This window comes from Perca fluviatilis, chromosome 24 (assembly GCF_010015445.1).
Source record: "Perca fluviatilis chromosome 24, GENO_Pfluv_1.0, whole genome shotgun sequence".
Taxonomy (NCBI): domain Eukaryota; kingdom Metazoa; phylum Chordata; class Actinopteri; order Perciformes; family Percidae; genus Perca; species Perca fluviatilis.
Genome location: NC_053135.1, coordinates 19,532,335 through 19,549,077, shown reverse-complemented (window position 1 = coordinate 19,549,077; position 16,743 = coordinate 19,532,335). Strand labels below are relative to the sequence as shown.

General features: G+C 38.5%; 1 long non-coding RNA gene across 1 annotated transcript; it reads left to right on the top strand.

Moving 5' to 3' along the window:
- The first annotated feature begins 1,601 nt into the window (after nt 1-1,601).
- LOC120554578 lies at nt 1,602-16,202 on the top strand. The gene is made up of 4 exons (XR_005638518.1): nt 1,602-1,889; nt 14,473-14,587; nt 15,511-15,716; nt 15,858-16,202. It is a non-coding gene; the product is annotated as an uncharacterized LOC120554578 (long non-coding RNA).
- Nucleotides 16,203-16,743: the final 541 nt, after the last annotated feature.

Here is a 16,743-nt window from a genome sequence, read left to right as displayed (position 1 = left end):
ATAAAATGGCAAATTTTTCAAAAGATACATAATGTAGTTGCTATCAGAACTCAATATATGATTCCTAACACCTTAATGAACAAGAAAATATATGATTATCATAGTAACAAAACCATAGACAAACAATATTTGTCTCATGTCTTATCTTTCCATAAAATGTGCTTGTTCCTATGCCGTCCATTTTGGATTGAAATATAGAGGCGGTTCCCGGCCTCCCATCCAATCAAATAACATATCACTGAAAAGCCCAGGATGTCCTCTGTACAGTACAGCAGTAATTAAGAGACTTGCACAAACGATTCCAAGGAGAGGAATGAAACTCAAATGTCCACTACAGTGGACATAAGTCAATGGGCTGGGTCTCAAGTTATACCTTCCATTTTCCAAACTGTGCTCCACTAGGTTGAATTACCAACCAGGCATGGTGGGCAACTGTATGGGGCCCCAAACAATCAGGGGTCCGTAGGCTCCAGGTTCATTGTAAGAAGATTACTTGCAAATGTGTCTGAAAAAGACTGAAGCACAGTATAAACTAAAATGAAAAGGCCTGCATTTGTTTTCCTTTTTTATATGGTGTATATTTCAAAATAAATGTGTGTTGAACCACCTTGCCACAATTTAAACAGCATAAAGCCAAGCAGGGACAGTGATGCATTGCAGCATAGCAGTAGAGTGGACATTCACTGGGAAAGAAAAACTTAAGTCATTATTTCTAAATTATTTCTGATAAATTCAAAGTATGTATACTTTCACTTCATTTAATATGGGATATTGGACATCCAAAATAATGCAATGTAGCAGCCCCTTCTCGCTCAATTTGAATAAATGAATATAGTAATGTTTTGAAAACTTACCAATCCTAATCAAGGACTTCCTGAACATGTGTGAGGCTAGATCTAGTTTACACTGCACCGGATACAGTTGAGATTCAGTGTCAGAGAGAAGGATTCTGACCAAGTTACGTGCCATCTTTGACAATGTCTCCCACCCACTGCATGAGTCAAAGGTCAAACAGGAATACATTCAGCTTAAGACTCATTCCACCTAAATGTGTCCATCAAACTCTTCAACTCCAACCTCAGAGTGGCAGACACTGGGAGGCCCTGGGATAATTCATAACTATTTATTTATTATTTATATCTTCAACTATCTGCAATATTGACTGTGTGCAATACTCCGGTTTACATACATTATTAGTGCATTTATTTATAAGCACAATACATGTTTGTCTATGAGAGGCTGTATAGGAAGTAATTCATACTTCTGTCTTACACACACTATCATAATCTCACATATACACCACTATACTCATACACACACACTATTATAATCATTTTACATGTATGTATGAGAGGGTATAGTCATGTATGTGAGAGAGTATAGTAGTGTATGCGAGAGAGAATAGTAGCTAATGTGTGAGAGAGTATATAGTTGAATATGTGAGCATGTAAAGTTGTTTATGCGAGAGAGTATAGTAGTGTGTGTGTGTGTGTGTGTGTGTGTGTGTGAGGGAGTTTGATTACTCAGCTCCTGATTGGTTGACAAAGAAGAAGCGGTATTTGACGGTCAAAATCCTGCACTGTCATATATCAATAGTTTGGCTGAAGTGGAGCTGTAATGGATAGAGAGAGGCTAACTGAAGCTGTGGGTCTTCTAAATAATATTTTAGGAAATGGTGAGCTATTGTCAACGATGTCTCGACAATTAAATCAAGTCCAACAGAGCTCTGATTTGGAGATACAGAGATTATTCAGGGGTGGAACTGCAAATCCAGTCAGACCTGGCTCCAGGCTAGCACTGCTACTTCTAGCTAGCTCAATGCAACACGGAGGACCCCGTTACCAGACGAGACAGCGTTTCGGTGGATCGTCGTCGAAATCCAGGAAGAGGTAAGTTGATTAAAAAATAGCTAAGGATCCATTTTTTATTAACGTCATCCTATCTGCAGTGTCCCCCCAAATTCATGTTAGCATGGTTGTGACGTTAGCGCTGCTAGCTAGCTAGTTGGGTTTCTCGGCAACGTCATCCCTGCTTGCGTACACAACCGGGGGGCAGAGAGATATGGAGTTATATTACTATCCTAAGTCAAGAGCGCATTATTTCAATTTGAGAGCATTTCTCACTGATATTACGTTCAGATTTCTTGCTCTCACACTCAAATAGTCACTGCTCGTGCTTGGATTTGCTCTGCTTGCGCTCAAACTTTCTGCTTGGACTCAGATATGTTGTTGTTTGGACAGATTTCCTGCTCTCAGCTTTGAACCTTCTCCTCGCACTCAGGCTGATTCTGCTCACTTGCAAAGTTTCTGCTCTCTGATTTCTCCTGCGCGCTTGGATTTTTTTGTGTTATAACCTTATAACCTTATATCCTGTCTATGGTTATAACCCTGTCAAAAGTCAACAACCAATAAATGCCAGCTGTAGAGTTGACCAATGAAATGATCCCAACCCCGTTGAGGGTGCGTTCGCTTTACTTTAGATTTAGAACGTCTGTTGAGGGCGGCTGCACTGTAACCTGACTGTAACCAAGTTTATATATCCCCGCGCCGTTTATAGCTTTATTATAAGTATATGTCAACAATGTGCACAGAATGGTCGACTGCACCCATCAGGAAACGGGAGAATGCTTTGAAGTGGGACGTATGAAGTTATGTCCACAACTACGAGGGTGAGTAACATAACTTAAGTACCTAGCTAGCTAGCTAGCTAGCTAGCATATGGCGCTAGCATATGGCCTAGCTTGATGTCCACAAACAAATAGATGTTCTTTATTGTATAGCTAGCTAGATTGAACGACATATGACGGACAGTATGTGTATATGTGATGACCCTACTTTATATTTTTTCCTCGTTTGGTTAACCATGTTCCTGGGATTTGGCTAATTTCATGTTAGAGCCAGTAGTAAAACCTAAACTGTAATATAACTGAAAGAACACAATAAACTGGATTGTTTGTGTCAGTTTTTGCATCACTGTTGTGTGTTGTTCATCAGAATTTAGTCTTCATTCCTTCATATAACATTAGTTTGAAAATGGATTCATAGTAGTCTGTATAAAACGTTGTAATGTTAAGTTCAATTTTATCACTATAATAAAAACAGATCTAGAAATGATATGGTTTCTTATTTGCTCCTTAAATAGCAGTTATTTGTTTAATTAATACAAAGCAAACTGAACTGAAAAAAGAAGTATTTTGTTTTACTTTCTTTTCATCCAGGTGGGGCTGAGGGGCTTGACCCCTGTTGATCTGTGTGTCATATCACCAACCCATGATAGCTAGAATTCACCCTGCTACTCCAGATCTACCTGCTGTATGGCTGGCTACAGACTACAACCATCTGCTCCAGATCTACCTACTGTATGACTGGCTACAGACTACAACCATCTGCTCCAGATCTACCTACTGTATGGCTGGCTACAGACTACAACCATCTGCTCCAGATCTACCTGCTGTATGGCTGGCTACAGACTACAACCATCTGCTCCAGATCTACCTACTGTATGGCTGGCTACAGACTACAACCATCTGCTCCAGATCTACCTACTGTACGGATGGTTACAGACTACAACCATCTGCTCCAGATCTACCTACTGTATGGCTGGCTACAGACTACAACCATCTGCTCCAGATCTACCTACTGTATGACTGGCTACAGACTACAACCATCTGCTCCAGATCTACCTACTGTATGGCTGGCTACAGACTACAACCATCTGCAAGTTTTGTTTGTAGTGAACATCATCAACAGCTGCACTTAAAGTCTCTTGGGTTCATATGGGACTTGGTTGTTCTCCATACTGCATCAAACACTATATTATTTTTTTGTGTTATATTAGTACAGACAACAGTAAGTATCATTACTTAATCACAGTATATATTATTCTGGTGTACACTGTTGACTTGACTCCATGCTATTGACTATACTTTAGCTTGCCACTACCTCATAACTTTACCTTAATTGCTCTTGTATAGTTAATTTATCTTCTACTAGTTGTACATACCTCCTATTTAATTGAATTATTCTTAATTTGTCTTGCCATACCTGAATCATCCCTCTTGTGAACACTAGGCTTATCTTATCTTTATTCATAACCCTGCTCACAAACTCACCTGAACCTGGGTCATCTGTTTGCCAATATCAATGTTCCTGCTACAGTAAATCCTATAGGCACATTGTACTGCTTCACCGTAGTATGAACCATACACTTTTAAGGTTTTGTGTCAAATATTGTGCAATTTGTTATGAATTACTCATTGTTTTGACAAGGTAAATTAAAGCTATTTATCAAGTGTCAGCTCTGCTAAATTCAATTGTACTGTTTTTTTTTTTTTTTATAAATGTTATGGAACATGAAAAAACTATTTGCCTTGATCAGGGTTTTAATTTGTTGCAAATGTGAACATGGTTTTAATAATCTGTATCTTATTGCTCTGAAAAACTACAATGATTTAAGCAGGGATGTGATTTTTGCGGATTAATCCGGATTTTCTGACCTAAAAATATGACCTACGTGAATCATGCAGATCTGTAAAAAAAAAAAAAAGGGAGGTTGGGGGTTGTGGCGGCGGCGGCATCTCACAGCCGCCACCATGGTAACCCGGGACGGAACCACGGTAATGGTCGCTGCAAAAGGGAAACACAGGACGCGTACCACAGTTACAGGTGGCAAAGAGATGCATTTTTTCCTTCCTTTCCAAGTATCAACAAGGACGTCACGTATTTGCGTTCAGCTTGTTCACCTGCTCAATTTCACTGCTGCGTAGTAACTTACCTCAGTCGCTCTCGCTCGACTACAGTGACAAGAACATCGCTGGATCGGATGATCTGGGTATGTATTATTGCTTGTGTCTTAATATAACCTATAATTACTAATTTGACTTTGTTTTTCATTGATTGATTTTCCACTATGGCAGGATGTTTAACGTTAAGCTTCATTAACATTATTTGTATTTGCTAGCTTTTGTATTTGCTAGCTAACTTATATAATAATAAGATAGCTAACTTAAGTTAGCTACTAACGTTATCTAGCCACCCTTAAAACTTTGCTGTATGAATCGTTGTATTATGTAGCAAGTCGTTTTCAAGGTTTTAGCAACTTATAAATTCATTTCTTGTGAATGTTTGTGATAAAGTTTTTTTTAATGTAACATTAAAGGCGTTTTGCTCTTGATCTGTGCCTTCTCTCTTTCCTCCCTTCCTTCCTCATTTTCACTCTTCTTTCTCTTTCTCTTCTTCCCTTTCTTTTTTTCTTTTCCTTCATCATCTTCTCTTTTTTTTTTTTTTCTTCTTTTTTCCACCTCTCTCTCTCTCTCCTTTTCCTTTTTTTCCTTTTTTTCTTCTTTTCTCCTCTCTTTTCTCTCTCTCTTTTTTTTTTTTTTTTTTTTTTTTTTTTTTTTTTTTTTTTTTTTTTTTTTTTTTTTTCTTTCTTTTTTTCTCTCCCCTCTCTCTCTTTTCCTCTCTCTCCTTTTTCTCCTTTCTTTTTTCTTTTTTTTTTTTTTTTTATTTTTCTTTTTTTGTGTTTATTATATATATAATATATCTATATCTATGTTGTCTGTATCTATATATATATAATATTTTGTTTTTTTTTTTTTTTTTTTTTTTCTTGTTTCTCTCTTCTTTCTTTTCTTGTTCTCTCTCTTGTTTTTCTTCTCTTTTCTTGTGTGTGTTGTGTGTGCTGTTTTGTGTGTTTTTCGTTGTTGTGTGGTTGTTTGTGTGTCTGTTTTTGTTCTTGTGTGTTTTTTGTGTGTTTGTGTTTGTGTGTGTGTGTGTGTGTGTGTGTCTTTGTGTGTGTTTTTCTTTGTGTGTTTTTGTGTGTGTGTGTTTTTTGTTTTTTTTTTTTTTTTTGTGTGTTTTGTGTGTGTGTGTATTATATATATATGTGTATGTATATATATATATATGTGTATGTATATATATATGTGTATGTATATATATATGTGTATGTATGTATATATATATATGTATGTATGTATATGTATGTATATGTATATATGTATGTATGTATGTATGTATATGAAGACTTCAGATGCAAAAGCCTCTAAATGCCATCTGAGATTTTCTTCTAAAAGGATCATTTTTATCAAGCTTGTATGTTTATGTTCAGTTATTTCACTTTAAGGTCAATGAAAATTACCTATTAATTGTCATTCAAGTTAAATTACTGGTTCAAAATACAAGCTTGATAAAAGTGCTCATTTTAGAAGAAAATCTCAGATGGCATTTAGAGGCTTTTGCATCTGAAGTCTTCATATATATATATATATATATATATATATATATATATATATATATATATATATATATATAAATAGGACCATGCGTCAGATCTTAAAGCAACAGCAGCCTAATATAGTTATTGTGAGGTAATATTAAAAAATATCTATATGGCAGTTTTTCTCCATAGTATTGATGTCAAAATTGTAGCTCTGCTCTAGTTTTCAACCTTTCTAAAGAGCGGATAGACATAGTCAAAAAATTTAAATATGAATTTTTTTTTGATATGGATTCTTACATTCTAATGAAAATTTTCCATTATTCTTGATTTCCAGCATACACAGAGTCATGGCCAAGCTAGCACTTAACAGCCCTGAATTAAAGTCTATCGAAGAGGGGGTCAAGAATCGCTTTAAATGGAGCTGGTTGCTGGAGACAAGGGAAACACTTTATCACTCAATTGCTTTAGCAAACTTAGAGAACCAGGTAAAGCAATTTGCAACATTTGCAACCACCCTATTAACTATGGCACAAGTGGGAAGATTGCACTCCGGAAACATATGATGCATCCAAAACATATGAAACTGTGGAAGATCCAACAGCAGAACATGCACATTGAGATCGCACGAGCTGATAACATTGAGGCCTTCTTCTGACATGAAAGTTTGCATGTTGCACATTTAACTGTTAAAGTTGGGTAAAAATGTAAAACAAAAATAAGTTAAAATATATATATTTTTTTGTCATGGTTGTTGTTATAGAGAGAGGTGGTGATGAAGCAGTGTTAATAATAAGCTGGATGTTGCTGTAAAATAAAAAATATAATTTTTTTGTTCAAATAAGTTGTTATGGGTCCTGCTTTACTATCCATATAGATCCGCCACCAGTTTGATCGGCGTGTGTGTGTCGAGTCTCGGTATATTTTCCTGCTTTTTTGTCCTTAGCCAATCACATGCCTGAAATATCAGTGATACTTATCAACATTTATTGAATTGATTGAATATATGGGCAGACATTACAGGCACCTATTCATGTCAACAGAGAAAACAATAATTTGTTCTCTCTTTTATCACTTTGATTATACGCTGATGGTGCAGAAAAGGGTGAAGTCCTTGTAGATCTCTGGCACTTTGAGGACAGACCGATCCAGGAACTCTCCACTGTCTTTGTATAGTATGCTCCTATTAAAGACAGATTCATAGACATCAACACGTAATATATTAGGTGTACATAGCTTGCTTTAACATCATTACTATCTTACCTTACCTTCTCTGATTTGGTTTTGTGGACATCAGTAATTTTCTCTCCCAGGCCTGGTTGTGCACCCTGTGAATTTAAGCAAGAAACATAAATGATAAGTGTATGTAACATGATTTTACTATTATGTTATTATTATTTTTTTTACAATTACATTATTATCAGACTTGCCAACCTTCTTGGTTTGTGCTACTGCTGCCTGTCCTCTGCACACAGGTGAGTAATGTGCTGACTGGCACAGGTCCATGCACATAGTGCAGCTGTGATGCAGCTCAACAGGGGTACTTCAGTCACACCTGGAAGAAGAGAAACAAACAAACAAAATACTTGTTCTTTCTGCTCAGTTTGCTTTGTATTAATTAAAAAAATAGCATTTAAGTTGCAAATAAAGTATATCATTTCTAGATCTGTTTTATTAGTGGTGAAATTGTACTTAACAGACTGGGTCCGTGTACTTTTTTGTTCATTTGATTTTCATTTCATAAACAGGTATTAAAAAACAAATGGTTATTTGATTTTCGTTTTAAAACATGGGGATCAGACCTCCGGTGCTGGGTCTAATATTCTAATATTAGCTGCTGCAGCTAGCTAGCAGCTAGCTGCAGCAGCTAGCTGACTCTGGTCCATCTGCAGAGCTGCGTTACCCGCTCTAGCTGACCTGGGAATCTACCGCGCTCGTGATTTATTCATATTTTATTTTCTTTGCAGTGATATGCTATGCACTGATGTCAGGCAGGCTTGCTGCTGCTGCTGCTTTTAGTCTGAGCCTGTGAGATAACTAAACTTCCTTTGAATATAACGTGCATATAAATAGACGGAATAAATAAAAGTCCCCGGAAATAAATATAAGTAAAACATATGTATTTAGGCTATTGAACTATAATGACTAATGCCTATATATGTATTGCCTCATTTATGTATTGCATGTTCTATTTCATAGCCATATTTATTATGTAAAGGGGGCAAAAACGGACGATCAGTCGCTCAGGAAGTTATAGACTACAGTTGTACAATCAGATAGCAATCAGTTATCAGTCACATAACGTCCATAATAATTGGACTTTGGGTTAGATTTTTTTTGACAGTTTTCTGTTTTCTTTTGGTTATGAGGAGCAATATGAGAGAGAAGTTTGGTAATCATTGATCATTGTTTAGGTACATTAAACCACGTTAAGCTTTTTCACGTTAAGCGTTAGAATGTCCCGGCTGCAGTTGAGGGAAACTGTAGTCTATAACTTCCTGAGCGACATTTTCTACAATAAAGAACATCTATTTGTTTCTGGACATCAAGCTAGGCCATATGCTAGCTAGCTAGCTAGGTGCTTAAGTTATGTTACTCACCCTCGTAGTTGTGGACATAACTTCATACGTCCCACTTCAAAGCTTTCTCCCGTTTCCTGACGGGTGCAGGTGAAAGTGCGTCGACCATTCTGTGCACATTGTTGACATATACTTATAATAAAGCTATAAACGGCGCGGGGATATATAAACTTGGTTACAGTCAGGTTACAGTGCAGCCGCCCTCAACAGACGTTCTAAAGTAAAGTGAACGCACCCTCAACGGGGTTGGGATCATTTCATTGGTCAACTCTACAGCTGGCATTCTATTGGTTGTTGACTTTTGACAGGGTTATAACCTTATATATATGTCAATGGTTATAACCAAGGGGGTAATGGTGCGTTCTTTTTGTCTTGTAATCGCGACTAGTAGCTCGAGTGTGACATCACATCTGTGTCGAAAAACGAATAACCGCGGGTTGTTGCATTCTTTTTGTCACACAATACTACGAGTCGGAGAAAAGATGGATTTTTGTAACATTTTTTAGTAACATTTAGGATTCTATTCACCCAGTTATTGACATATTACACATATATATTTCACAGTTTGATACATGAAAATTACGTTTTGATTAACGTTAACGTTAGGCTACTGCTCTGCTTTCTGCTCAAGACTCGGCTTAAAGCCGTTGTTGTCATATAGCAACCGAGCGTCTCTAGCCAATTACAGCTGCACAAGCTACAAAATAACTAATCAGGCGGTATTTAACTCCTAATAAGACATGCCTATAGGTAGCAGTATACAGCGTTATGTGTACGACTTCTTCATTTGGTTACAACAAAGACAAAAGCGCTTAAAATTGTAGATAACCACAATGTTTACTACGTGTGATGCACGACGTAGCCGTCTTTGAAAGTGAGCTCGGGGTCCTCTGAGTTCAGACGACTTGACGAGTCGTAAATACGACCTCGGGGGCGTTCTTTTTGCAACTTCCGGGTCGTAACTCCGGAAAACAACTCGTAAAACGACTTCGGTGGACTAAAAGAATGCACCATAAGCTTCACTTCAGAACTCGAACCTCCGATGGCGCCATTTTGTTGCTACAAAGGTATCACGTCTTGTTAGCATTCCACTGACCACCTTTTTTTTTTTTACGTCACTTGACTGCGAATAACTTTACATCTGAAGCGTTTAAAGACTATTTGTCCATTGTTTAGTTCTAAAGAAACACGACAATGTATAAAAGGCTCCATTACCTTGTACCTCACGTTATGGCTCCGTAGCAGACGTTTTTGTAAAAATAGGCTAACGATTGTGTCATAACCACGAGACTTACTGTCACACAGTAGAGGAATTACCGTATAGTACAGGAGAAGCTCGCAGGCAGTTTCGACTTACATTAGCTGTTTAGGTTTAATTGCTAATGTTAACTAGCATGTTAGTTAGCAATAATTAGCCTGTGCTTATGTTATCTCCTTACATATACCTACGCTCTCCGTCTCTGTAAGATTGGGAATGATTGAGATTTCTCTCGGCACAGCTACCAGAAGACTTCACACTTTCAGACACGTTGCTCACGTCACATTTACGTTGTCTCCGTCAGTTGGAGGCTGCTCAGTAAAGCAAGAGATCACCGCAAAAGTGCTTCTAATAGCCTTCACTGGTCTCCGTCCAGAGACACGGGATCTATTGGTCCATTATATATATGTCAATGGTTATAACCAAAGAATTTCTAATATAGGAAGAAGTTCCACTCCCTCGTTACTTCCGGCTTCTGAACTGGTTGCAGTTCCACCAGAGATCCATACAGGGGGCGCTCACAGGCCAGTGCAGAATGAATGGGGCTCTATGGAGCTACAGTGCCTTGCGAAAGTATTCGGCCCCCTTGAACTTTTCGACCTTTTGCCACATTTCAGGCCTCAAACATAAAGATATAAAACTGTAATTTTTTGTGAAGAAGCAACAACAAGTGGGTCCCAATTATGAAGTGGAATGAAATTCATTGGCTATTTCAAACTTTTTTAACAAATAAAAAACTGAAAAAGTGGGCGTGCAAAATTATTCAGCCCCTTTACTTTCAGTGCAGCAAACTCTCTCCAGAAGTTCAGTGAGGATCTCTGAATGATCCAATGTTGACCTAAATGACTAATGATGATAAATAGAATCCAGCTGTGTGTAATCAAGTCTCCTTATAAATGCACCTGCTCTGTGATAGTCTCAGAGGTCCGTGTAAAGCGCGCGAAAAGCATCATGAAGAACAAGGAACACACCAGGCAGGTCCGGGAGATACTGTTGTGGAGAAGTTTAAAGCCGGTTGGATACAAAAGATTTCCCAAGCTTTAAACATCCCAAGGAGCACTGTGCAAGCGATAATATTGAAATGGAAGGAGTATCAGACCACTACAAATCTACGAAGACCCGGCCGTCCCTCTAAACTTTCAGCTCATACAATGAGAAGACTGATCAGGGATGCAGCCAAGAGGCCCATGATCACTCTGGATGAACTGCAGAGATCTACAGCTGAGGTGGGAGACTCTGTCCATAGGACAACAATCAGTCGTATACTACACAAATCTGGCCTTTATGGAAGAGTGGCAAGAAGAAAGCCATTTCTTAAAGATATCCATAAAAAGTGTCGTTTAAAGTTTGCCAAAAGCCACCTGGGAGACACACCAAACATGTGGAAGAAGGTGCTGTGGTCAGATGAAACCAAAATCGAACTTTTTGGCAACAATGCAAAACGTTATGTTTGGCGTAAAAGCAACACAGCTCATCACCCTGAACACACCATCCCCACTGTCAAACATGGTGGTGGCAGCATCATGGTTTGGGCCTGCTTTTCTTCAGCAGGGACAGGGAAGATGGTTAAAATTGATGGGAAGATGGATGGAGCCAAATACAGGACCATTCTGGAAGAAAACCTGATGGAGTCTGCAAAAGACCTGAGACTGGGACGGAGATTTGTCTTCCAACAAGACAATGATCCAAAACATAAAGCAAAATCTACAATGGAATGGTTCACAAATAAACATATCCAGGTGTTAGAATGGCCAAGTCAAAGTCCAGACCTGAATCCAATCGAGAATCTGTGGAAAGAACTGAAAACTGCTGTTCACAAACGCTCTCCATCCAACCTCACTGAGCTCTAGCTGTTTTGCAAGGAGGAATGGGCAAAAATGTCAGTCTCCGATGTGCAAAACTGATAGAGACATACCCCAAGCGACTTACAGCTGTAATCGCAGCAAAGGTGGCGCTACAAAGTATTAACTTAAGGGGGCTGAATAATTTTGCACCCAATATTTCAGTTTTTTATTTGTTTAAAAGGTTTGAAATATCCAATAAATTTCGTTCCACTTCATGATTGTGTCCCACTTGTTGTTGATTCTTCACAAAAAATTACAGTTTTATATCTTTATGTTTGAGGCCTGAAATGTGGCAAAAGGTCGAAAAGTTCAAGGGGGCCGAATACTTTCGCAAGGCACTGTATACCCCTCAAAACCCAAATTTTTTGTCTAGTAATTTGAATGTTGCATTCGAAAGGGGAGGCTAAAAAAATACACACTGTTGTGTGTTAGATTTTTTTAAAGTCACTTTTTTGTTCTAAAAAGCCTTTTAAAATGTCAGTGACGTCATACACACACGGCCAGAGATACTGCTTTACGGCAAGCTCTGAGTCGCTTCCTGTGTTCTCTCGAGGCATCGACAACACAGCTGACAGGTTAGGCTCTCCCTGTTAATACATGTGCTAGAAAGAGGTTTGCTGATGTTTTAAAGACCACGCCGAAATATTCACCCTGACATTCTGGTTCTGCTTCGGATGCCGTCAAGCGGGATCTCCGATCGTAATCAGTCCTTCACTGACCAATCAGCATTCATTAGCAGAATGCTAGCGTGTTATGGGCTACAACGACTCACCCTGTAAGAAATCAAAAGGACATGAGTACTCGTTCATTCAACTTTCGACCTATAACCCATGTTGAACATGTTGAAAAACTACAATCAAATCTGAGGTTTCTCAACGACAATCAGGCGAAAGAGACAAATTTAGCCGTCTAGCTCCATAGAGTCTCATTCATTTTGCACTGGACCGCAATCACCCCCAGTGGAACTCTGGTGGAACTGCAACCAAAATCCGGTACAATGGGGCTGAATAGGGAGTGGAACGGCTTTCCGTAGACCGGCTTTGGTTATAACACAAAAAAATCCAAGCGCGCAGGAGAAATCCGAGAGCAGAAACTTTGCAAGTGAGCAGAATCAGCCTGAGTGCGAGGAGAAGGTTCAAAGCTGAGAGCAGGAAATCTGTCCAAACAACAACATATCTGAGTCCAAGCAGAAAGTTTGAGCGCAAGCAGAGCAAATCCAAGCACGAGCAGTGACTATTTGAGTGTGAGAGCAAGAAATCTGAACGTAATATCAGTGAGAAATGCTCTCAAATTGAAATAATGCGCTCTTGACTTATGATAGTAATATAACTCCATAAAAGAAGACGTGTTTTGTGTAGCTAATAGTAGTAGTAGCAGCAGCATAGCGTAAGTCAAAATGCCGAGGAGTTGTTGCGTGGTTAATTGTACAAACAGGGCCAGTGATGGGTGCCTGATGTTTAACATACCTAGGGGGAAGCATGCTTTTGCCAAAAACAGGCGGAGGTTATGGCTTCAAGCCATAATAGAGGCAGATTTGGGTCATATGCAAGAGTCAGGCTCCCATTGTATCAATCAGAAAAGTTGCAGCTTGTTGTTGTTGTTCAGCTAAGTGATATCTACCTGTCAGGGCTGTGGTACTCGAGTCCGGACCATAGACAGTTAAAGGTCCGGACTCGAGACAAGTTTAGACTGCTAGCTAAAGCTACGCCGATGTTTTGCCAACGTTAGCGCAACAGCGTTAGCCTAGCCTACTAGGTAAATATTACGACTGCCTTCGGAGTTTACTATATCTGCGTCCATGTTGTCAACATAAGACCTGTGCAGTTAGTGGTCCTTTTGTATCATAATTTTATTGAATGAAATATTAAGCTTCGCTCCTCTGAGATGGGTGGGTTTTCGTTACGTTACATACAAAGCTAACTGGCTATAGTTAACCTACATTAGCTAGCGGACATTAGCTCACGTTGCCGAGACAGTAACCATGACAGTGTTGTCGCCCACAAACAACCAACCTGCAGTGATTTTTTGAAATGGAGACACACACATTGTACCTTTTCCCAGAAATCCTGGCCACTATTTTAAGGCATAAACCAACCATAAGGGTACACTCAGGGGTAACCCTGCTGCTAACCTCCTAACATTGGATATTACATTAGCCTAAAATGATAATTATAGCCATACATATATATCACAGTAACACTGCAAAATTAAAGACCGACAAACAGATCCAACTAAAATCACGTTTTATTGAGTCAGCAGGGCTCTCAAGTGCTTATACATTTTAGAATGTCACTCTTGCCTGTCTTCAAAACTTGAGAGCCCTGATTAAGTGTGGTAAAGCCACATATTTGTATTTATATTTCTGCAATCTGCACTTCATATGAATGTTTACACCAGGCTTGGTCAGTGCTCAATATACTACTGTGATTAAAGGAGTTAAATAAAAGATGTAATTCATATAAATTCATGCATCACCTAATTTCATCAACCCATACAGGCCTGGCCTCCAGGAAAGAACAGTTTGTTTAATATATCTAATCTTGTGTTGTTCATACTATACAATGATTTATTACAGATTATCTGGCCAATGCTGGGTGTCTAAGGCCTTTGAAACGCATAGAAGACAAAGATCTCTTGGTGGAGGATATCATGTTTCAGGTGGTTCATTGAGTCAGTGGAGCACTTCAAAGGTTTGTGTAACTCAATTTTTTAGCAAACATAATTAGCTAACCCTTGTGTGGTGTTCATATTTTTGTTACACAGCCAATGTTCCTGGGTCTGGTGGATCCACCACATTATTAGGCTTTTAAATCAATACAGCCATAACAATTGATGTAAAAATACTTAACAGAGGTTTATTTAGCTCAATTACCAATGATATATACATCATTTAGGGTTCATATTTGCCATTTACTCCTGTGAGATCATATGATCATATACATTTTTTTGTGAGTAAACAAGGAAATTCAATTATAAAAAAGGTAAAAAATAAATAAAATAGAAACAAGATTTTTCATTCATTATCATCAATCATTATCATTATTGGTGCTTATTTCTTAGAACTTAATCAGAACAGGTGAAACACACACACACAGCAGGCCCAATTAGGAGGAGGACACCGTTAAGTTTCATAGCATCTACAATTATTACACTGTAATAATTACACTCAGGTCCAGTAGACCCGAACACCTCATATGTAATAGTTATGTGTAGGGGGTTGTACCGTGTGCACTCATTGAAAATAAGTTATTTTTTATGTTCTTCACAGAAAATGAGCCAAGGCCAGTGAGTTTGAGTTAGTAGAAATAATAAATAGCATAATTTTTATTTTAGCAAACATTGAAAACGGGTCCTACAGACCCGAACACCTTACAAGGGTTAAGAATAATTAAAGATTTCAACATATTTTTAAAAGCCAGTGTACAACCTTGCAAACACTCCGAATAAAGGCTTACATGTATCATATAAAATAACTTAAAGAACATCACGTTTTAGATAGTTGCATAATCAAAAACACTTAACTGTCTTATAAGTCATCCCTTTCATGTGCTGTGTGATAATTTATCCAATTTGAAATCAGATATTTGTATCTTCTCATGATACATTTTTACAGATTCGGGGATGAAGACCCTTGGTGTTCTTGATGCAATAAGAATGCCCCCAGATGCTTTCAGACCGCTGTTTTGTCACGAGCCATCCCCACTCACAGCTGATGTTCTAGAACAGCTCTTTGAAATTTTGTCAGCAGTGGGCAGCAACAAAAGAAGGGCAGAGGAATGTGTGGTTGCATTTGGAGGAACTACCTGCTGGATGTTGAGGGTAAGTATTATTGCTAGTTATGGAATAAAAATCTTTTCATATGCCCTTCTGTCTGTCTTTGTCTTTCCCTCCTTTTTAAAAGGTTTCTACATGCTAGGTTCAATTTCTTTTTTGGTGTTCTTTGGTGTATTTCTTTTTCAGAGCAAGAGGGACCCTTGCAACTTGGGGGTATCCTGGCCTTTGCGACGGGAGCAAATGATATTCCACCCCTGGGCTTCTCTCCACGACCTTCAGTGGTTTTTCTCCATGAGCTGCCCCTCAGACAAGGCCGTCATTTACCCACCGCAAACACATGCATTAACTGCCTGCGGTTGCCAGTCCTGAAAAAATTCGAGGATTTTAAGGAAACTATGGATTTTGCATTAAAAAACACTCAGGGATTTGGTCAGGAATGACTTCCGAGAACTCCTTAACATACATTATTAAAATCTGTTGCCTGTTGAACTTGACTAAATTGAAGAAGCATCGTTGTCAATAACTCACCATTTCCTAATACATTATTAATGTCTTTTTTAAACAATTGAAAATGGAATAATCATTTGACTAAAAAGGAAACTTGTCACTGGCCTTTTATTAACCTTTGTTAATTGCCTTGACACTAATGAACTTGCTGACTGATAGAGTTCACCAGGCCCAAAAATAATTGAATGCCATGGTTACCGTCATTGGTTAGTGGGTCTACAGTTTCTAGAATTCTGTTCATAACATGAAAATAAAAGTCATTTTCTGGAACAACAACATTGAAGTCTCAAAATGTAATGGGGGTTCATTCATATCAGCGTTGTCACTCCCAACTAAAATGTTCTGCATTGCCTCTGCACTGCCGCGTGCAACCTGGAGCGCGAGCCTGTGTGAAATGATAGAAATTAAGGTCCCGTCGGGTTCGGACAAAGATCTTCAGCTCTACACCAAAGCTTTCCTGATTGTGATCCTCTTCAAACTGCTGGTTGTCATGATTGTGAGTTCTGTTATGTTCTGTTTCCTGTGTTTATTTTGAAGTCAGTCTTGTTTCCCTTGTCTTATATAG